A 23,760-nucleotide genomic window follows, 5' to 3' on the forward strand; every position below is an offset into this window, starting at 1 on the left:
GTACGGGTCGTGATTAAGGGAAGATAGAACCGGACACTTGGTTTCATGACCTCCATCCCCTCCCTTTCTTGCGTCCTATGATTCAAGAAAGCGATTTTGATTAGTGGGATATAATTCTTAAGGATTTCTTCGGGATTGGTAAATAGGGAACCCCTTCCCAGTAGGTCAAATCCCTTTTTAATATAATTAAACCAGGGGATTCGTGCCATGTTCTCTAATGCCAGGCAGTCTTTAAATATAGCTCGGGTCAGAGGAATATCCGGATTAAGCCAGCACTGTAGCCAAAAGATCATAGGGCGCAGTGTTAATTGGTCGGATATATAAGGTACTCCCAATTTCTCGTGAACCACCAGGTTGGGGGTACTTTGAGGGACACATAATAATCTTAGAAATGTATTTTCCTCGACCAGTAAGGGATTAATTACGCCGCGTCCCCACAGCTCACTACCGTAGCTTGCTATGGCGACACTCTTGGCTCTGTAGACCTGAAGCATGGCCCCCGTCGGTTTCTTCCCTATTTTTGAGGCAAAATTTAAAATTGTGGCATTTGCCCGGGCCATCTCCCCCTTTTTTTATGTATCACAGCCTCCCACTTTAACTTATCATCAAATAAAACTCCTAAATATGAGAACACCCTGGTACTGGGAATTATGTCATCCCCTGTTTTAAACCGGAATGCCTTTCTAGTGCACTTACCCAGTCTCATAGTGTAAGACTTGGTGCTATTAATCTTTAGACCTAGGTTATTCATAAACTCGTAAAAGGCGTTTAGCAGGGTTTGAAGCCCAGATTCTGTCCTAGCTATTAGAACAGCATCATCCGTGTATAGCAGAACGGGAATACCCCGTTGAGCTATAGGCGGGAAATCAGCACCTGTCTCTATCAGGGTGCTCTCAAGATCATTTATATAAAAGTTAAATAAAAAAGGAGCCATAATGCAACCCTGCCTTAAACCTTTTTTGATAGGGAAATCATTCGTTACTTTCAGATCCTTGCTGTACCTAACATTTGCCCGGGTTGAAAATGTAAATCCCGCAAAAAATGTATCAACCCCGCATCTACCCCTCTCGCCTCCATGGACTGCCAAAGTTTAGATCTGTTAACACAGTCAAAGGCCGATGATAAGTCCATGAAGGCGAGGTGTATCGAACCGGGGTACACCACGGTGTATTTATTGAGCAGCAAATACAAATTAAGGCACTGGGTAGTGGTGGAACGCCCTGGGTGAAAACCATACTGGCAGGCTGATAACATCTTGTTGTTATCTGCCCAGTCCCTTAATCTGTTTAAGATAGCACGCCCCAATACCTTCACAACCGAATCAATAAGTGATATTGGTCTATAACAGCAAGTATCACTTCTGTTGCCCTTCTTAAAAACGGGCACTATGGTTGACGATGCCCAAGAGTTCGGGCACCCTTCTATGGCAGCAGCATTAAAAACGGGGTGGAGGATAGATGCCCACCAAGCCATCCCCCCCCTCCTGATGAAACAAGGGACCATTAACAACTTTCCAGAACTTTCCAGAACCTGGCACTATCTTTCAGGGTACTACTGTCTATTAATTCTTGCCAGGCTTTGTCCTTTAACGAGGCCTTACGAGTTGCAAGGGCATCCCTATACTCCCTTCTCAAGGAACGCACTGCAGTCAGGTTTCTAGGATTCTTTGCCAGTGCTTCCCTTAACCGTTTTGCTGCTTTGGTACAGTTGGTATCAAACCATTTAGGACCCAGATTAACTCTATATCCTGACTTTCCTAACAATAACTCACTTATTTTCCCGGACATGTTAGAAAATGCATTCAGGACACTACTTGCAGTTACTCCATCTGTAGTGCAAGTAACTATTTCTCCCGAACAGTAGACCTTTACGTTGTTGTTGAAAACATCAGGTGATATTTGAGACCACCTTAACCTCCTCTTACCATCTGTGGTACTTAGTGAGCCTGTTACTGGGATGTTACAGGTAAGATCGGTCAAAATACCACCAAGGTGAACTGACAACGGGTTGTGGTCACTATGTTCATTGGTTAGGATGGTAAATCCCTCTAAAAGGGGGGCTAGGGATGCCGAGATAAGAATATAATCAATAAAGGTACCCCTCCCCTTGCCCTTGAACGTTGGGATCGGGAACATTGTGGCAGGGCTCATATAAGACATAGCCACCCCCATGTCATTATCACTCAGAAGATTATTAAGTTCCGCTCCTTGCGGCGTGTGTTCAAAATGCAGACCTGTCAAGCGTGGGCAACCTAAGTTGGCTAGACAGGTGGTGATAGGGTTACCACAGGGGTGGATGTTAAAGTCCCCCATTATTATCAAACTATGTAGTTTGTTGGCCATATGTTTTCTTATAAAGTTAGCCAATATTTTGATGTTACCTCCTTCAGCAGAAATAGTCAGGGAGTTATAAAAGTTTATTAGAACCCATTCAGACCCCCCCCCCCTCCTTAGTGTCATTGCCAGAATTCCTGGATGTGAGTGTGGGATCATGCGGGCCTCACATTTAATATCAAGTGAAATATAGGTTACCAACCCTCCCTTGGGCCTACCACTAACCGAGGGGGAGGCCGGGACACAAAAGACCTTATAACCATCCAGATAGTAATTACAGTCAGTAGCCCATGTTTCCTGTAAGCTAATGATCTTAAACTGTCTGACAAAAGCAAGCCATAATGGATCATTGCTTTTCCTAGCCAGCCCTGCAATGTTCCATGATAAAATATTATTACTAAGAATTAAAGGGCTGTCTTTTACTACCTCTTTATTACGGTCCTTTGAGGACATGTGTATGCTTGTTCCACTTGATACCTGGGGGCTTAGTCAGTCACACTCTTCTAAGTCGGATAGGGGTAAAAATCTATTTCTCAGTTCTAATCTTGGGAAAAGATGAGCACTATCCATGTCCCTGGAAGAGTAAGAACGGAGAGGGATTCAGTGTTGGTAGTTCTGTTCCATAGTATCCCTTGTATGTGTATAAGCTCTACGACTGGTATCAATCCTGAGCCTACGGGGCTCTTGGATATAGAAGTAGCCCAGGGGTAAAATAACTATGTTAGAGCTAGATCCCAGGTAACGCTTTTGTGTCTCCTGCAGTATCTTCTCGGCGGAGCACGGGTTATCAGAGTTTACAACAATACAATCGCCTTGACACGATTTTGCCCTATTGCCAATCCAGCTAACTCTATGAGCCATTATTATATATCTGATAACATCGTGATCCATATATATATTGTTAGTAAACCATTGGTTCCATTTATTTTTAAGTTGATCAAAGTCCTCTGTAGCCCCTTCCTTTAGTTGGGGAACATTTCCCAAAATTATTGTATATGGGGTAGACTCCCTTGGTAAATCAATTATCTGGGTTCCCTGGAAGTGTAGGACATACGCATCCCCCTCCCGCTTTCTCCCTGATTTATCAGTGCTACTGTTGGACTTTCTAGCTTCTGGAAGTGGTTTCAATAGGTAAGTTATAATGAGAAACTAAATTAGTAGGAGCCTCTCTGGGTTTACATGTACCAACATTATGTACCCCATTCTAATCCTTCTTAGTGACCCTGGGAGTGCCTATTGTCAGCGCTTCTGCTATGTTGTCAGTCTAACATTTGTTTTACAGCCACATCTCCCCTCTAATAGTGCTAGCCTATCTTCTATATTATTAAGCTTCTTCAAAATTGGGTCCAGTAGCTTTATTAATATGGTTTCTAAATTTACCAAGCTAAACTCGTTCACCTGACCCATAGACAGGTCACACGTCAATGCTTGTTTTCCCAGGGGACTAGTTGCAAGTTCAATTACCTCTGCACTCTGTTCATTATGTGTTATCACATCCATACTACCCTGGCCACCCACTTGCTTATTTTCCCGTCGTCCCTTCGCAATAGAGATGTTAACTTTTGCTGTTTTAGATTTAGCTTGTTTCCCCCTAGTCATCATCCCTTTTTTCTCTACCATAGATTCCTTTAAAATGGGCGTGTCCTTCTCTATGGGAGGTTGGGATATCGATGTGGTAACAGGGGAATCTTCTACGGCACTGGGTTGCAATATAGGGAGAAATTCAGGGGTTAGGGATAGCCTGTTAATTGAGCTTTTAAGGTCCAGGGAGACTCTACGTTCTGTTTCGTTTATTTCCTGGGTCAATACCGTATTAGCCCTGGTGATAAAGGCATCCAGTGTACCCGCCACCCTGTTCCCCAAATTAGCCTTGGCCTTGTTCATTATTTGCGATTATAAACAATATATAATTTGAACGGTGATACACTCATACTTGAAAGTTGCAAATCTTCCAGCCTGACCAGTCAGACTGGCGGTAGACAGGAGTAGCCCGGTATTATCAGGTAATCCATAATGACAGTACCTTTACTCTCCTTTGTCCAAACCAGGATCCTTTGTTGAGCTGAGGAGACCAAGTAGCGTGGCCCAGCCCAGCCTATTCCGGACTATGACGGGCAAGGACGGGCCTGCCCTTGGCCCGGGCTTTGCCCGGGCGCTGCCCGCGCGCGTCCCGCGCTGCGGGAGGCATGCAGCGTTGATGTAGGCAGGTGATGCCTGCCACTGACGTCACCTGCTTGCTCCGGTCCGAGGAACCTGGGAGTAGTAGTTTGTGCTTGAGCCGTTGCCCTCACGGCAGACCTGGAGGTCTTGCTTCCGGTAAATGCTCCCTGCTCTGAAAGCCCTTCTGGGCTGTAGTGCCGATAGCCGTTGCCCTCACAGCGCCAGGAAAGGAGCAAAACTAGAGCCCCCTTCGATCGTGTCCCGCGCTGCGGGAGGCGTGCAGCGTTGATGTAGGCAGGTGACGCCTGCCACTGACGTCACCTGCTTGCGCCGGTCCGAGGAACCTGGGAGTAGTAGTTTGTGCTTGAACCGTTGTCCTCACGGCAGACCTGGAGGTTTTGCTTCCGGTAAATGCTCCCTGCTCTGAAAGCCCTTCTGGGCTGTAGTGCCGATAGCCGTTGCCCTCACGGCGCCAGGAAAGGAGAAAAACTAGAGCCCCCTTCGATCGTGTTATATCAAAAATAAGTATTCTTTATATAGATTTACCACAAGACCATAAACAACAAAAATCCACAATACTGTTACTTTAAGGTGGTAGAATTTAGCTTAGTTCTCTTTAGTTCTTAAATGCGACACTTTAAGTCAATGTACCTGTAGATGCGACATGCAGGGCAACAAAAGTGTTGCAATGATGTTGATGCGATGAAAGCTTGGTGCAAAGAAATAAAGACGTGAAGATCTTCCAGATGCGGCAACTGTAGTGGCGACACTCTTTACGCGATGCGACGATAACTGCTCCTACGGCGGCACGCTTCTCCGTGGATGCAAGGAGCTTTTCTTGATGCGGTGCAATGCGACAGCTACAGCGGCATCATCCAAGATGCAACGGCAGCGGCTGCGACGGCGGCACACTTCTTCCTCGAAGCGAGACTCTCCTCTTGATGTGGTGCAATGCATCAGCTACGGCAGCGATGGCGACACGCTTCTTCGGTGTTGCAAGACACTTATCGATGATGCGAGACGCTTCCGCTCGATGCGACAACAGCTCCAATGGCGGCACGCTTCTCCATTTTGAGTCGCACTTCCAGCTCCTTGTGACACGCAGTCCCTCAGAAAGCCCCAAAACAGCAGCAGGCACTTCCAAAGAACTCTGGGGAGCTGGTGGTTGAAGTCTGTTGTTCCTGAGACTTCAGTAGAAGGCAAGCTCTTTTCCAAGCCCTTGGAGATCCTTCACAAGTTGAGCAAAAGTACACACGCAGTTCCTTTTTCCTCCCTTTGGCAGCAAGGCAACCACTGCAGGCCAATCCCCCCAGTTTCAGGGATAGTTTCTCCTAAGCTTCTTCTTGGTTCCTCTCCTCAGTAGAGTTTTCTTCTTGTTTCCCAAAGTGATCTAAAGTTCTGGGGTCTGTGTCCCCCTTTTATACACAGTTTCTCTTTTTCTCTGAAGGCAGAGAGGCCTTTGCCTTGTTCAAACCGGTTCTGATCAGTCCTGGAGCACTTTGTTTACATGACTCCTTCTTTCCTCAGGGCAGAGAAATCAGACGCACCGCAGAAGGTGGAGCCAGCATTGTGGAGGGAAAGCAAAGCCCTATTCAGCTCCCAGGTGCAACTCCTCCCACCCATCTACATGGAGATCTCTCTATTCAGCCCTGTGCTGACTCACCCTGTCTCTGGGAATTTCCCAGCCCCCTGGAATTCCCCAGCCCCTGTCAATCAAACTCCAGACAAGGAATACACAGCCTAGCAGAGGCAGGTTTAAATGGTTAGACAAGAAAATACCTACTTTCTAAAAGTGGCATTTTCAAACACAGAATGTTAAAACCAACTTCACTAAAAGATGTATTTTATCATTCTGAGTTCAGGCATACTAAATTCGAATTTCTACCATGCTCCCTGAGTCAGTTAGGATTATAAGATGTAATAATCAAACTGCCCATTCTGGCCTATGGAGAACAGGTAGCCTTGCAATAGTGAAAAACAAAAATGGCTGTAATTCACTATTAGAACATGCCACACACACCAGGGCATGTCCTACCTTATACTTACAATGCACCCTGCCCTTGGGCCTACCATAGGGGTGTCTGATATGAAGAAAAGGGAAGGTTTAGGGACTGGCAAGTAGGTGCACTTGCCCAGTGAGCATGACAGTACCAGACTGCACGCAGACTCTGCAATGGCAGGCCTTAGACACACTTTTACAGGCTGCTTCTGTGGGTGGTACAACCAGTGCTGCAAGCCCACCAGCAGTATTTGGATTACCAGCCCTGGGCACTCCTGATTCACTGTACTAGGGTCTGACAGGTAACCCAAACCAACCAATCATGGAATCACTAATTCATACATCAATTTACCATAGGGAGAGCATATGCACTTTAGCACTGATCAGCAGTGGTAAAGTGCCCAGAGTCATAAAACAGCCAACAACAGGTCAGAATAAATATAGGAGGAAGGCAACAAGTTCTAAGATGACCCTGCAAAAAGGGCCAAGTCCAACAGTAACTTTCTCAGCTGGACTAACCTGATCCCCTTATCCATCCCACGCTTCATCATGGTTGGCATTAATTTGTTACTTTCCCCCAAATAAGCATTAACAGATGACTGCAAGTGGTGCTTTGTGCTTTTAGGTACAATGCCAACTGCAATTTTAAAGTGAATATCCCTGGTTCTACTGACTGGATTTTTGTTATTTTGGTCTCATTTTACGTATTAAAATGTACTCTATTTTTCTAAATTGGTTTAGGATTTTTCTTGCATTGTGTTTTCAATGTATTACTGTGTGTGTGCTGCCTTAATGCTGTACACAGTGCCTCTATTTAAGCCAGTCTTCTTTTGTGCCAAGCTACCAAGGAGTTAAACACAGGTTAATTTAGTGACTTTTGTGGTTTACCCTGACAAGGATTGTAGCTGTTGCCTTAGTAAGGCTTCCACCACCCTCAACCAACAACTCAATTTCTCACAGCCCCAATATGCCCCCCTTGGGGGGAAGGGAGCAGAAACCCCACTTAAAACAGGGAAAAGTGGGATAAGTTTACTATACACCAGAAAAATACAAAATGTATGCGGGCAGTCTACATGTACAAGGTCATGCTGCCAACCCAAAACTTGCCCTGAATCTGTCCCTTCGAGCAGGTGGGCAGAAAAGCCCATTAAACACTGGGCAATATAAAACAAAAGGTTGGTGGTGGCCCACCATGCTCAGGGTCATGACCCCATCCCAAAAAGTGGCATTACAGTATTTTTGCCCTCTTGGGGGCAGAAAGCCCACTGGACAAGAGGGATATTTTTCCCAGAAAAAAGGAGGTGGGGGAGGCCTCCATTCACAAGGCCATGCCTCGATCCCAAAATAGGATCTAACATCGTTTCTGCCCCCCTTGGGGCAGATTGGGAGGGCTTCCCCAATTCTTCCCCAAAGGGGGCAGAAGGTCCACTAGACACCAGGGATATTGCAAAAAAACAAAGGGGTGGGGGTTTCTCACCCTGGCCCAGGGCATCCCCCCACTCCAAAAGGGGACAATACAGTCTTTCTGTTTGCTCTGAGTGGCGGATGAATTGATTATCCCCAGTCAGCCCCCCAGTGACAGAAAGTGCACTAAACATCTGAGATTTCAAAATGGCACCAAAAAGCCACTCCTTGTAATCTGTCCCTGCAGAGTAGATGGTTTTAGGAAAAGATTTGCTGATCATTAATTTGGAAAGAACTGGGAGCGATTCTGACCTCTCTCAAGGTATTTACATTATCAGTGAAGGTGTGGTAGAGAAAATATATGTGAACAAGAATCAATATAGTTTTCCTTATTTTTTATATTGCTGGTCAGTCATCTATGTAATAATAATAATAGTAATAATAATAGTCGGATTTGTAATGACGGGCCGTCCCAGCGCCACCAAAGACAGTGAGAGTGAGCGTGGAGGGAACAAGTTATGCCGGGAAGAGCCAGGTCATTATGGCTTTACGAAATGCAAGAGGATTCTGGATCCCTCTAATAGAGACTGGGAGCGAATTCCATAGTTTCGCCGCAAGACTACAAAAGAGCGACCTCCCGCTCTAGCTCTAAGACTCGAGGAATACAGACCAGGCCTTGATCGGCAGACCTTAAAGTGCGCCGCGGCGCATAGAAAGCTAGCAAATTAGCCAGCCCCAGAGGTGCTTGGTGAGTCAGAATCCTGTGAGATACGCAGGGTGTTTTAAACTGGATTTGTTTTTCGACAGGCAGCCAATGTAAGTTAGGTAGAACATGAGATACAGAACAGAATTTCGGGAGTGCTACGAGAATGTGTGCCGCTGCATTCCGTATTCCCAGCAGGCACCCAATACTAGACTTATTAGCACCAAGATAGAGAATTACCATAGTCTAGTCTCGATAAAATCGTCACCTGGACAATAGTTTGACGCACTTTGGGAGGGAAGAAACCCAGGAGAGGTTTTAAACCTCGCAGGAGCCCGAAGCAGATCCCCGCCACAACTTTAGATTGAGTGTCAAAGGTAAGACCACTGTCAATCCACACACCTCTTTAGGTGACGGAGCCGGTTTGAGACGATCCAGCCAGCACTGCTTGGACACATATTCCGGTCCTTCCCAAACAGCAAAACCTCAAATTTACTTGCATTCAACTGCAAGCAGTTTAAAGCCATCCAGTCCGCAACCTCTAGCAAATCCTCCTTAAACTTTTCAAGGTTATGACTACATTTCTTAGAGAAGGCAATCACCAATTGGGTGTCATTGGCATACGACACCAGTGATAGCCCTCTTCTTTTAGCCACCAAAGCAAGGGGTTGAACATAAATGTTAAAAAGCAGGGGGCTCAATATTGAGCCCTGTGGCACCCCTGTTGCAGGGCAAGCTCCTGTGAATAGAAAGGTGGCACCAATACCTGGAAAGATGGCCCCTCCAGGATGGAACAAAACCAGGCCAAAGCCAGACCCCTGATTCCTATCTCCTGTAAACGCTTTAAAAGTATCCACAAAGAATTAATTTTGTTCGGACTTTCAGCCATTTATCTGAGAATGAGTACACAATTACCGAACAGAAAAGCTGAGCAGTGTATTTTCTTTTTAAAATATGTGTATTAATACAAATCTTTCTATATTATGTACTCGATTTAGGACACCTCCACTGGATCTTTTTGCATAGATGTGAAATGTGGCATTCCTACAATTTTATTCTCAACTCCAGGAATAAGGATAATGGAGGGTTAATGTGTTGCTACACGTCTGGCCACTATGCCTCCTGTATATCCCTCCCCCATTCCAAAAAGCCTTCAAGTGTGAGATTTGGTATTCTACAATTGTAACTGATGAGTTAATTCCTTAGTCTATGACAATATCTTACCCATCATAAATGGCAATTTCTGATATTAATGTGGAATCTCAGATTTCCAGTCTTACTTCTCTTGGCAAACCAGAGCCTGTAATTGTTGCTACACAATGCTCAAACTTTAGAGATAAGGACATTTCTCAAAGGCTAACAGTAACACTGAAATGTCCTTTAGTTCTGGGTGCACGACCCCTCTTAGAATCAAAGGTCATTATGCAACTTACACGACCCTGGGATTCTTTGTCCTGCACAGGGCTCAAATCCATGGCCACTCATGGGGCCTTCTCTTAACATTGACCAAAATATCAACATCCCTAAACCCTCTGCTCCAACAGTTTGAGAGTTGCAACCATAACTTTCATCAAGCAAGGGGTTATTCACAGTGACCGTAACATAAGCATAGCAATTTGAGCAAGGAAATTGTGGCATCTCGAGAAAAGATCTGAAAAGTCGCAACTGCCCTCCCACATACATTCAGCACTCATAAGAAATTAGATGCAGGGAACACAGAAACACTTAATTTTGGTACTCAAATTTGGTCTCATTTGTTTGATGACGTAATAAAATCAAATATTTTTTATTGATTAGTGGTTTTGAAGGCAGGCTTGGGACCATCTACAATTACTTAAGGGATGGAACAAGGAAGATGATGAGGATGTAATATGTAAGTACAGGTGAACTTTTATTTATGCTGGTGTAAACTCATGCAATTTCTGGGATTTTATTTTGTGAATGTTAAGTGGAATGCCTTAGATTACACCAATTAGCCATGTCGGCCGATTTAGATTTCTCTCACGCAAAATTCCAACACAGGAACAATTAATTTGAACTGAACACGAGCAGCTGTTCTTCGCTTCATATGTGATTTTGGTCTAATAATGTTGAAATGCATTCTTGAGCTCAAAATGGACACAAGAACTTATTATGCATCTAAATAGAGCATAAATGTAAATGTCAAGGTACTTATAGAGCGCACTGTCACCAGACGGCCACCTTGAGGTGTCGCCTTTGCGGTTTCCTGGCGCTGATACTCATACCGCTGTGGAACCCCTCCTGGCTTTCCCTGTGAAGTGTCCACTCCTGGGCACCCCCAGGGTGAAGCCAGGCATCCTTAGCGCTGTTGGGGCCAGTGTGGAGGCTAAGCAAGCTATTGCCCAGAGTTGCAGCGTACCTCTAGTTAATGTATATTTGGTTCATCCTTTTGGCAATTCAAGTAATTTCCACAGCCAAAATTAGACGGCATCCAAGGTTACTAATATTTTGAACTCTTACTACAATAGCTTAGTCAGACTATAAATTCCTTGTCCCAGTCAATATTCCGTCCCCCAGTCAATATGCAAACCCCATCCAAATTCTTCATTCTTCACTACAACTAGTTAAATGAACACAGGATGAGTTGTGGAGCACTGCTCTGCCAGATCTCTAGCCTCCACGAGTCAGGGGTGTATTGAGGAATCAGAAGGTTAGGAATAAACATTTTGTGAAGTTGAGCAGTGTATTACTTGTCTTGAGAAGTGAACTCCCCTGAGTAATGCTAAGGTGTGGGATAAGTGTAGGAAGCTGGATCTCTATATAGTGTACTAAAACGAAGTATACTGTGCAGAGAGTCCAGTGGATCCCTTACTGATACACATAGGTTAAAGAAGATAATACTACGGCTCTTTTCTGTGGCAGTGTGGGTGAGCAGTTATGTTTATAGAGGGTAGTGCTAAACATTTGCTATACTCACAGAGGTCGTAAATGAGACACTCACTCAAGAATAAATCACAGACCAAATTATAAAAATAAAATCAACTTGTATGTATTTTTTAAGACCATGAAGTACTTTGAAAGTTAAGATTTCTAAGATTTCGCACCATTGAAGTGAATGGGGGAAAAGCAGAAAATGCACATAAAATCAGGCAATGCTTTCCTAAACTTCACCTTCTCGTTTTAGGTCAATGACACGACCAGGTCCGAGATTCCAGCACCAGAAGATTGGGAGCGGCCCAGATTCGGCTGGGAGCAGGGTGCTGAAGGTGTTGGTAGCTGGTGCTGTTGATTGTTTCGTATGTTTCGTTTTTACACATGCATAGCAGGCTCAATATCGTCCTACTACCAGTAGCGGCTCCTGGAGGGAGTGCTGGGGGGAGGTGAGGTGGGGTGTGGGAGGGGCAGGCTGGGGGGGTAGTAAACTCTGGCCTACCAGAGGTCAGTATATAAATAAATAAATACATTACGAATTACATTGCGCACGCTGCATTGCCATTTTCATTTTATTTATTTATTTATTTATGTACTTACCTCCGTTTGGCCGTATGCTGGACTTTACTACCCCCCACCCTGCTCCTTGCCCGCCTCACCGCCCCGCAGCACTCCCTCCAGGAGCCGCTACTGCCTACTACTATGCTTTATGGCTGCAAAGTTTGGGCTCAGGTCTGCTACCAACTGAGAAAACCTTCCAAATCCAAGCCTTTTTATGAAATCAAGACATCAGGGGCAAACCTGGGTTTTTCTTACCTGCAATGCCCTGCATACCTTACACAAAGCCTAAAACATACATTTTCATTACATTTCTGGAAACCACAGGGATCTGCAAAATTAATTCCACCTGGCATTCCCTCATTTTTTCCAATAAAAACGCTACCCCATTGTGTGTCTGGGCCTAGTGCCCTCTACAGGCACAAACCAAACCAGGGTGAATAAGAGCTTGCCCTTTTTTCCCTCTGACAAATGTGAAGAAAATGTCATTTAAGCAAAGTTTGAGGTTTGCAAGACATTGTGGGTATATTGTGATGTTCTATCTGTTATAGGTGGAAGCTATTTATATCTGAAAGATGTATATATATTTAATAATGCAATTATTTAAATATATTGAAATATACCTTTTCTTTTTCACAGAAAAAGCACTGACTGGGCAAACATTTATTGAGTGTTATTTTTTCATCACAGCAAATGGTGACTATTAGCCCACAGCACCTCCTCTAAATATGTCTTGAACTACTCTGCTTCGCTACCATAAGAGATTAAAGTGCTACAATAGGGTACTTGGTTCCCAGAAAGGAGGCAGTGGAGGACCTAATACTTGTGAAGGCCTCAAATCCAGCACAACTAAAAACCCAATTTCTTACAAGAAGGAAACGTGTCAAGAGAAAACCTGTGCCATTGCCTCAAGAGCTCTTGTGGCTGCTGGTGGAAATTACTCAGTGATTATGACAGAATCACTAGCATTGGCATGGTCAATAAGCAAATTTATAACTGTATGTGGGGTACCAATTACACCATAAGGACAGACCAGAAGCTGCAGAGAGATATATTTTCTTGCAAAGACAAAGATGTTATTTCATTACACATTTGCAAGTGGGTCAGTAGCTTTCAAGAACATTCTTTCAAAGTTTAGTATATTGTGTGTGTATGTTGTCTGTCAGGATTAATGGCAATTAGAAGGATAATATAGTAGTTAATGAAGATACTGAATAACCTCGGACCTTTGAAAATGTATATTTGTTTGTTTTTGTAAAAAAGACTTCAAAATGGGTGTAGATTTACATTTGACAAGGATTTATTTAGATTTGTATTGGAAGAAGAAAACTGAATATAATATAACAATTTTGGAGAATCAAAGAAGATTTATCAATTAAATATTTGATTTTACTGGGACAAATCTTATACCACAGTGTAAGGTGTATTAATACTGTTGATGTTAACTCAAGTAATAAATGTAATAATAGTTAATAATAAGGAAATTCTAAGAGGTCGATTATGATGTCGTCTGGAAAGGCTCTGAACGGAATTCGAATCCCAAATACCGATTACAATGGCTGGAAAGCTTTCTAACTCTCCAACTCAGTTCCACAAGGCATTGAGAGTAACTGAGTCAGTCGGAGTTGAATTGTAGCGGTCTATGGACCGCTTTTCCAGCCGAGCGATTAGGATGTCAGATTCGGACAGCCTTTCCAAATCAGTTGTGCCGACACGGATCGGCTGTCGAAATCTGAGTTTGGGTGCCTGTAGCATGCCCTCCTTCATCCGGGGCACTTTGAATCGGGCCCGTAGGGCTACCCATGGGTTCACCCATCCCCTTGCACGCATAGTGTGGCAGGCATAATGGGGTGCCCACCACAGGGTGCACAGTTTTCTCCATCCACCCCTTTTGTCAATGGGAGCCTGTGTTCTCGTTCATAATACAGGCTCCCATTGAAGTCAATGCAAGTCTGACCAAAGGATGTCCGTATTTGTTTAGTAGGACTTGCAGAACCCGATTCGGTTGGAAACGATTATGAAACCAAGTCAGTCGGAGGAGTTTCCAAACGACATCGTAATAGAATCTTAGCTGTAATTTATCATTGCCATGATTAGATATGGATGCAAATATACTAGAGAAAGACTTTTCAGATCTCTGTTGCAGTGAAACGAATTCTAAAATGAGAACTCCATTTTCTCTGACCATGGGAAGTGGTGGCTTTACAAATAGTGAATATGGTGACGGGAGAAAATGCCACCCCTTACAGTTTGGTATCTGTGGATATGTTTTGAAGATGTTCTGTAGTAGCCTACATTAATGAAATTATCTCCAGGTGTGTAAATATATTTTTGGACAAACATTTTATTTTAAAATGTGAGCTTTTCCACAACCATTTACACCCGCAATGTGTTTAATTGACACTCCTGAGAGATTAAATATAACTTTATAGACAGAGAGGAGAATTCCTCACAGGAAAAAGGCTTTGTATCATCCTGAAACCAATGGAATAGTGGAATTATTCATTGAGAGCATTAAGGAATGCTTTACGTTAGCAGAGAGTAAAAAACTAATTTAATGCGAGGAATTACAAAATAGGAATGCATCCTACTGAATGACATCATATGCAAGAGTAGAAAAAGCTCCATTTGAGTTATTCAAATGGAGAATGCCTTCACCCATTGTTCGATGGTGTAACAGTCAAATGAGCATGAGTACAGATTGAGAACAGAATTGGAAAGAGGTGGTTAAGCAATTTACAGACAGAAGTTACATAAACAGAAACTTGATAGGAGGAATTCAATAGCCTTTACTAATGTAGAATGGTGCTGTACAAAAACTTTGGCTAGTAAAAATTTGAAGTTTACTATGAAGCTATTTATAGATAATTGGCAACTCCAAATTTCATTATTGGCAAATCTTCAAAATAATTTTTATTTCCTGGGAGGAAAGCAGGATGTGTTCTTAAAAGTGTGGAGTAAGTTCCTGGTTACGTATGATTTATTCACTTATTATCAGTATTAATACGATTTTAAAGTATCTGCCTTACAGTTTTCTGTTTCTGCCTCATGTATATTTATATAAGCGCCATAATTTTGTGTCATGCATGTTTATTCTAGTGCAACAGTCAATTATTGCTTTTTTTTTTCCAAAACAAATTTTATTATGTTTGCATGGTACCACCGTCCTGCGTATATACATTACCATATCGAATTAGTCAAGAGTACCAAAGTTCGCATACGAGATTAATGTCAATAACAGATATAACAATAAAAACTTTAAGAACATTGCGCGGATGGCAATCTCTGCACCCATACATCTATTCAGTTCCGTTCGCCATTTTCCTATCGTCAGGGGGGATGTTCCCTTCCATAATTGTGCCACGTCCCACTTAGCTATGGTCAGGGCCAGGAATAACAGATGTTGTTTATACTGATTTCCCACAATCCCATCGGTGCTGTGCAATAAAAATAACTTGGAGTCGAATGAGAGATCCCAGAACAACACCTCACCCAAGCAGGCCGCAACCTTACGCCAGAAAGGCAGTAATGCCAGACAGTCCCATACTGTATGAAATAACATCCCCTCATCTGCAGACATTGGGGGGATGGGATGACTCCCATCCTCCAATGGCGAGATGTGTATAATACACTCGATGTACATATTTAAATTGTATGAGGCGGTATTGAGAGGCGACAGCAGTGCCCCGGGAACTAGCGATAGCCTCAGCCCAGTCATCGTCCGACATATCTGGGGTATCTGCTTCCCATGCCCTCTGGTCTTGTTAAGGGTCGTTTTAGCATGAGTCGTGAGGGTCGGGTATATCTGTCTATTTTTGTGGGCTGTCAAGTCCCCCACAAGAAGGCGACCGTCCAAGAGGTGGAACTCCAGAAGGGAGTCCAATGTGAGAATTGTGGGGGCGAGGGCTTGGCGTAGCTGTAGGTATTTATGGAATCGCGTTTTATGTAAAAGATATTCCGCCTGCAGCTGCTGAAAGGACTTCAGAGTGGTACCCTTCATTACATCACCAAGAATGGAGATACCAATTAGGTCCCATTTGCAAAAACCCGTCAACTTGGCCACCCGGCGCAATTGGGTGCCGTACCACAAGGGGGTCGCCTGAGTCAACCGTCCCTGCCAACCCATCTGCTTAACAGTATACCTCCATATAAGGATCTTTGTTCTACTGGCATGCGGGAGGAAATCCAGATTCTGTCTACAGTAAAGTATTCGGAGGAGTGGAACTGCTTCCATCACCACGTGTTTTAAGGCGAATATTGTGATGGGTTGCCCGGTGTGGCATAATGCCGGATTGATCGAAATGAACAAGATCTTGTATGAAAACTCATAGGCGGTCTGCTAGACTCTTGCCCAGTAGCTTGGGTTCAAAGTTTATTAAGGATATAGGGCAATATGAAGAGGGATCTTCCGGTGAATGGCCCGGTTTTAGAAATAGAATTATCTCCGCAAGCCGCCAGTACTGGGTTAATATTTGCCTACTGAGCGCCTCCTGAATGGCCTCCCACAAATAAGGGCCCAAAGCAGTCACATGCGACTGAAGGAATTCCATGAGGAATCCATTTGGGCCAGAGGCCCTTCCCGGATGCATTGCCACCAATGCTGCATTCAGTTCCTCTAACGTGATAGGGGCATCCAGCTGGTTTCTCATCTGGTTAGTTAACTTAGAAGGGGGGGTTGTCTCGAGGAAATTCTGCAATGAAAGCCTCGGACAGCTGGTCTTACCGGGCATATAGGGTGGTAAAATAATGCACAAATTCTGATGCCACTGCCCCAGGGGAGGAGTGTAGACCATTGTCGGCTCCCCAGATAATATGGACTGGGGCCAGAAGGCACGCATTCTGACAGAGCCTATGTAACATTTTACTTGATTTGTCCCCCCCATTGATAAATCCGATGTTGTGATGCCATCCAGATTTCTTTGGCCACAACTATTAAATGTTGCTGTAACTGCTGTTGAGAGTGAATAAGGTTGCACCAGAGGGAAGGGCAGGGGTCACAACCATATTGTGTCACTAATGACATGCAATGAGCCTCTAGCTCCGGTAGTTGAGTGGAAAGTTCATGTTTCTTGTATGTACGGTAACTGATGTCGACCCCCCGGAGTTCGGTTTTTAGGACTCCCCATAAGGTTGTCTTAGAAGGGGCTGAGGCTGCGTTCACATCTACGTATTCCTGGATTGCTCGGGTGAGAGTCTTCTGGTAGTCTGCGGGAAATTCACCACCTAAGAGGGTTTTTTTGGAAATGCATAAGAAGCTTAGTACATACTGGTGAGTGATCCGACAGACCTCTAGGGAGATGAGTGACCTGAGAAAAACTATGGATGTAACAGTGCAGCGTAAATATGTAGTGCAGCCGGGACATAAGGTCATGGACTGTGGACATATACGTGTATCCAGCTTCTGTTGGGTGATATTCCCTCCATATATCCAACCAACCTAATGTGTACCCAGCATATGAGTTTCCTGAAGGAGGAGGATGTCGGCCGTATACCGTTGAATAAGCCCCTGACATTCCACAACAACACTGTCAAATACCCCGGAAGGTGCGCATCTATTTTGTGTATATGGATATTGAGTGTCGTGCAAGATTCAGTTCTGGATTGTGCTTCCGCTTGTGTGCTATCTCTAACAACAACAAATACAAAACCCCTGTAACGCCCATTATCTTGCCCTCCCCCCGATACTGCCAAAAACAAGGAGCATCTGTCATGGTAGGGGGTTCCCTAACCCCCAAAGGGGGAGCCAAAAGTCCCCCCTCTGATGGTCCCCAACCTTTCCCCAAAACTTTAACATGGCGCGTAAATGCCCGGGGTCGGACAGACAAACTGTGGAGCATCGACACAACTTATTGTATAGATTGAAAACATGTTTAAATGTTCAACAGCTGGCCGGTGTCAACACCCAGCCAGCTGTCCTTTGAGATTGATTTTTCTGCAATACACGGGCTGAGTTTGACTCCAAGGGCATTGGAGAGCGAGGTTTCAGGTGGGCACGTTCATCCGACCAATCGAACATGGCCTCCGGTGTGTCAAAGAAATGTGTCTTGGAGTTATAAACAACTCGTAGTCTGGCTGAATACAGGAGAGTATATTGAACGTTAATATCCCACACCCGTCTCTTTGCTGCCATGAAGGATTGACGTTAATGCTGCACCAGGTGATGGTTATCTGGAAATATCATTATTGGTCTAATTTCGTAGAAGAGTTTGTCTTTATGAAGTCTGGCATGTTGCAATACAGCGTCCCTGTCCGCCTAGTTAAGCAGTTTGGCAAGGACTTGGCGTGGTTTTTCTCCGCGGGAGGCCTCTTTGTAAACGTTCAGTGGGCCCTCTCAACCACGAAGCAAGAGGACAACATGTCATCTGGAAGGAGATCCCCACAAAGCGAAGGTTATTGCGTCTGGCGCATCCCTCCGCTTCTTCGACCCAGGATGCCAGTTCCTGAGACACCACTATGAGCTTATTGATGCGTTGCTGGAGATTGGACACTCTGTCTTCGACTGACGAGACCTGCGTTTCGGCTTTCGTTATCCAATCTACTGGTTTCCTTAGGTTTTTGCGGAGAAAGGAGACCTTGGATCCAACTGCCCCAATCTTCGTATCTAGGGTATCCCTGGCTCAGTGATGGTGGCTAGGATTGCTGCAGTGTCCTGAATGGTCCCTGTCGGGGTAACCCCGCTTGGTGCCATGGTATATTGGTGTAGGGTTCCTTGTTTCAAGCCAGCTCCCCCTGGCTTGTCCTTTCCCATAATATACGGGTTGTGGGGTGTCGCTGAGATATTGGGGGACCTGATATGGGTATTAAGGCATTACTCCAGAGGCGGCCCCAGACCGCTGTGCAACCCAAGTCCGTCGTCCAATGGACCGCCGGGGGAGACGCCGCAGGCCGCTCCTCAAGAAACCTGACTGCTCCTGGGCTGCAAGCCGCACCAGACCTAGCCTGGCTGCTTCTGCAACCTGGAGCGACCAGCCAAGTAGGCCCCCTACAGGGACCAGACTCGCTGACCCACCAGCCCACAACATCCCCACGCCACAGCACAGGCTCTTGCAGTATCATTGGGTCTACTCACTGCTCCTGGTGCCTCAAATGTTCGAAGCTTGTTGCCGTGGGGCCCATGGGCCTCAGTTGTAGTGTCCAGTTAACTCACAGGTCAATTATGTGAGGCAAGGCAGAAGGCCCACGGGGTAGAGGGAGTGGGCCAAATGGTGACTGTTATTTGTTGCTGCAAGCCCCAAGGTCCAATCAGTAATTGGTCAGGTAAAGGTGTGCCCGAGGCGGCTATAGATGCCAAATGCAGCAGGCGGCATGCACCTCTTTTTTTGACTGTGTATGAGATGTGTGACCTCCCAGTCTGGAATTCAGCCTGCAGCAGCCCCTGACAGGAGAATTCCAACTTTAAAGGGAGGGGAAGAGAACACAGCTTGTGGGTCTGATGTGCAGCACCACCCGCTCTTCATCCAGGGTGTGGCAGGAGACCGGCACTATCTGCTCTCTCAGCCTCCGCTGGGCCCAGAGCCGGTCCCCGCATAGCGCCACTGTAGACTGGTTTGGGGGGGGGCGCCGCCGATGGTCCGGCACCCATGACCCCCGCCGCAGGGAATTCTCCTCACCTTCAGGACCCGGCCAGCCCCGCAATCACCAGCCACACTTCGTCCGGGATCGGGGCCAGATGGAAATGCCAGGCCCGGCGCACCTCGAGTGCACCGAGCACGAACCACTGCGGGTGTTCTGTTTCACGATCCGCTGGAGACACAGGGCATTGAGTCTCGGTCTCCCCGACGCCAGCCAGCAGTTTCCAAAGGATATTTCAGTAGGGATTACTGAGGATTATTTGCGTGGACGTGCGGAGCTCGGTTAATCTGTGTCCGCCATGTTGGTTGCCCTAGCCACGCCCCCCCAATTATTGCTTTTTTGATATACACTATGATCTTTTATGTTCTAACTTTTGTTCATATTTAGATCTCTTGACTTACTATACAAAAGTTTAACTTCAAAATAAATTTTGTTTAAAAAAAGCTATATTTGAATGATATCTGAACAACGTCTGTGGTGGTGCTAATGAGGCTGGAACATTCTATTTTTGATTGCTTGCTTATAACATAGAGGTTGAAGCATTGGTAATACAATTACAGAGAGGACAGGAGAGATATGGAGAACAATCAAAATAAGAGAAACATGGGACACAATGAAAGAGTGCATTTTGGCTATTGAGAAGGGAAAATTCAGGAAAAGAGGAACGGTTACAAGGAGAAGCAAAGAGTGGACAGAGAACATAGGAGACAGAGAGAGGAGACAGAGCGAGGTAGAGAGAATCAGGCAAAAGGTCAAGCGATGTTAAGAGAGAAAACAGTCAAAGGTGAAATACTAGAGCGATGCAGCAGCAAATGCGCAGTTTAAGAGTGACAATGAGCAAGAGAGTGGGAAAGAGTGAGACATAATTTGTGGTGATCAGCCAAAAAACAAGGAACATTTAAAAAGACAAAGAGAAACAGATCAATATGGGGAACAGTGTATACTCACAAAGATAGCAAGGGTATAAAAGAAGAGCTTGGCGGGAAAAAAGATGAGAAGCAGCACAGGGTTGCGATGGAAGACATCAGAATGGTATGGGGATGAGGGAAGTAGTTGTTGGTGGAAAGCAGGCCTGAAAGGAAACTGAGAATATGGAACAAGGAAGCATCCTCACTTCTCTCAATTTGTTTGGAGCAAGTAAAGTATATATCTGTATATGGCATTAATGATCTCCCATGAGTGGACAGAAACTAGTGACGGGGTTGAAAGAATGTTGCTTGTGTTATTGTATTTTGCCATATTTGGTACATGAGGTAGCTTGGTGTGCAGAGGAAAAATGTCTCGATTCAGGTGATGCTAATCATTAAATCCACTGAATGTGGTGCATTTGGAAAGCCTTCTCTGGTGGCATCAAAGAAAGGTTTAAGGTTTCCAAGATGTCAGCTATGCCACCAGCAGAAACTCCTCCAACTCCCGCATTAGATCAGTGATTTTAAGGATGTAAACCCACCATCATTTGTGGGTGAAAAGCTAACCAGTCTAGAATTGCTGATCAACCACCATATCTGGCCAAGTTATCTTTGTGAAAGATAGCCATGAAAATGGTGATGTGCTTTCAAGGAAATGTAATCGTAGTGCTACCAACATGCTGGTAAACACCTCTCATCATGTTAGAGAGTCTACATGAGAAGACACTGAACATGCCTCCCCAGTGAGGATGAACATGTCTAGAGCCTACATTTGGAGGCAGAAATGTCACCGTTCCACCAGAGCATCCTCTCAGATTATCTGCCTGAGGTTTCCTCCTATGAAAAATACTGTGAAAATCCTGTCAGATCCATATATATATTGGATGATTGCCATCAGGAGAGAGGAGAGATATAACAACAGCCATCGAAATTCCAAATCAGTCTGTAAGACTGAGCTTCTTTTGACTCCATGAAAAAAGATTCTCGCAGCTTAATAGCATTTTAGTATGAAGTAATGTGCTTTAATGATTGGAGGGAGACAGGATAACAGGAGGGAGGTCAGATGATTTTAGGCGAGACCCTTCCGATGGAAAAAAACGAATAGACGAGCATGCTGAGGTCAGGAGATGGGGTGCAGGGAGACTCAAAGCAGTGGGCCTCATAGTTTAGTTTGCAGAGGAGCAGTGTGTCTGGGACTGAGAGAGTCGTTTGGGCCACAGGTAGAGGCTGTTAGGTCCAGTGTAGGGTGCCCATAGGTTCAGGTTAGTGGGCCCATAGGTCCAAAGGAGCGGGCTCCTGGGTCCAGACGAAGGAGGTCAGTTAATTACTGTACTTGGAGTGGTAGACACCTAGTATCAGTTGTGCTTGGAATCCAGGTGATTTACATTCATTTTCGGTTGTAAGGAGTCCATTGTGGAGTGGGCGGGGGAGAGGGGGGGAGGACTGAGGCAGCAAGAGGAACGAAGGAGAACGAACATGTTACATATTTGGAGATGCCCTATTTCTGGAGCATCCCCTATCAGACAAAGCACTTTCTTTAAAATTTAAACAAGAAGTGTTATCAGCATGATACAGGTAGAAAGATCTATACATTTTAATATTAAAAATATTAAACCGGGTTGCATAACAAGGTATTTCCAGAGTTCATGACATGATGTACAGAACGTTTTCACGATTGCTGACAGCTATTCTGACTGTGATTACAAAACATTATTTTCAGAAATATAATATCCGCTCGTAAAGTTGTTTGCAACTCCATAAGTCATCGCTATTTCGGAGTGCATGTTGTAAGGATGCTGTAGGCATCCCTTCCAAATAGCGATTTTTTAGGAGATGTATCAAGGTTTTGTGACACATATCTGGTTGCAAAACATTAAAGATTTACTGACTCACTAATTGGTCCCACATGAAACCCTTTCTCATTTGCAGATGGCTTACCACCCCTCTTGGAGTTCTAAACATTTTCTATGTTTTTAATGTTGGAAACATCCAAAATCGTTTTGTGAACGTACAACGTTTTGTGCATCATGCCATAGATTTTTAAAACATGTCAGTGCAATAATATATCCTAGGCATGACTTTGTCACTGAGAGACACACGAATAACGTGTATTTTAAACTCTGCGGCCCAGCCACACACAGTGGGAAATCCCTGGCATTTACATCAGAGCATCTATGAGACTAGAGACCACATATGTCATAGCACTTTATTGTAAACTCTGTTCACATCAACATTCAGTACATTGCATAACTAGATGAGCAGTAAATTCTGCGAGCAATTTGAGTGCTTATTTTCGAGACAATAAGTTTGTTCAAATTGAAACCTTGCCCATTTTAATCTCATTCATATCTGTGTTTTCGATCAGGATTCCCTGGTCTAGTATAAAATATCTCAAATTGTAGATGTAAAATTTCCGTGATTACTCGACACATTTTAGCCTGTTGGTAGAAGACAGTTCTGTTTTGACATAAAAACATACCGATCTACCCTGCACATATCTAATTGTCTATAAACACCTTAAAAACAAACATACTTTTTTAATATAAAATAGTAATTTGCATTTGCAGAGTATATGCAGGAAGTGCGTTCTTAACACATCTCATTGGTGGGGTTCAGGGTATTACTATAGGACAACAACAAACTGAGTTGACCCCGCTGATAGAAACGCCACTGCTGCTTTACTCCAAGTACCGGTGCTGACTTCGGGATGAGTGAAAAAACATAATCACTAAAATAATAGTGAGTGAATGAAAATCCCTGGCACAGAAAGTGTTGTAGCACCGCCAGCCCCTCTAAAACACTGCAGTCATATGATATATCGAGCTTGGTTTACTTACTGTGTGAGAGGAGGCACTGGTACATCTACTCCCAGGCAGGCAATGATGCTGCACAACACTCTGAAGATCACACAGTGAGTGAAAGGCTAAAGAGAAGCAGAACTGTGGTGAGCAGCTTCCTCATCTCAATCCCCAGTCAGCCCCCCCTCCCTGCCCCGCTCCTCCTCCTCCCTTATACTGGCACCAGCAGAGTCCTGTGGGGAACTGAAGCACACGAAAAGTCGCATGACAATGGTGGGAAGCTTCATGTGCAACACTTTGCACTTCATTGTAAAAACATAAAGAAAAGTGATCTGGCCCAAGCAGTAGTTAACGGATTATAGTAATGTTGCAGAAAAATCAAATAGCTCTTGAAATTTTAACAGTAAAATGCACCCTCTTCCTCTTGCCAGGA

General features: G+C 44.6%; 1 pseudogene across 1 annotated transcript in view; it reads right to left on the reverse strand.

Annotated features, from left to right (window-relative positions):
- The window catches only part of LOC146808984 (sialic acid-binding Ig-like lectin 13), a 464,421-nt pseudogene extending 440,995 nt beyond the window's left edge, over window positions 1-23,426 (reverse strand). The window contains exon 1 of the transcript XR_014966302.1: window positions 23,367-23,426. The product of XR_014966302.1 is annotated as a sialic acid-binding Ig-like lectin 13 (transcript). The remainder of the gene's footprint in view (window positions 1-23,366) is intronic.
- Window positions 23,427-23,760: the final 334 nt, after the last annotated feature.

Source organism: Triturus cristatus, chromosome 7 (genome assembly GCF_964204655.1).
Source record: "Triturus cristatus chromosome 7, aTriCri1.1, whole genome shotgun sequence".
In the NCBI taxonomy this organism is placed as follows: Eukaryota; Metazoa; Chordata; class Amphibia; order Caudata; family Salamandridae; genus Triturus; species Triturus cristatus.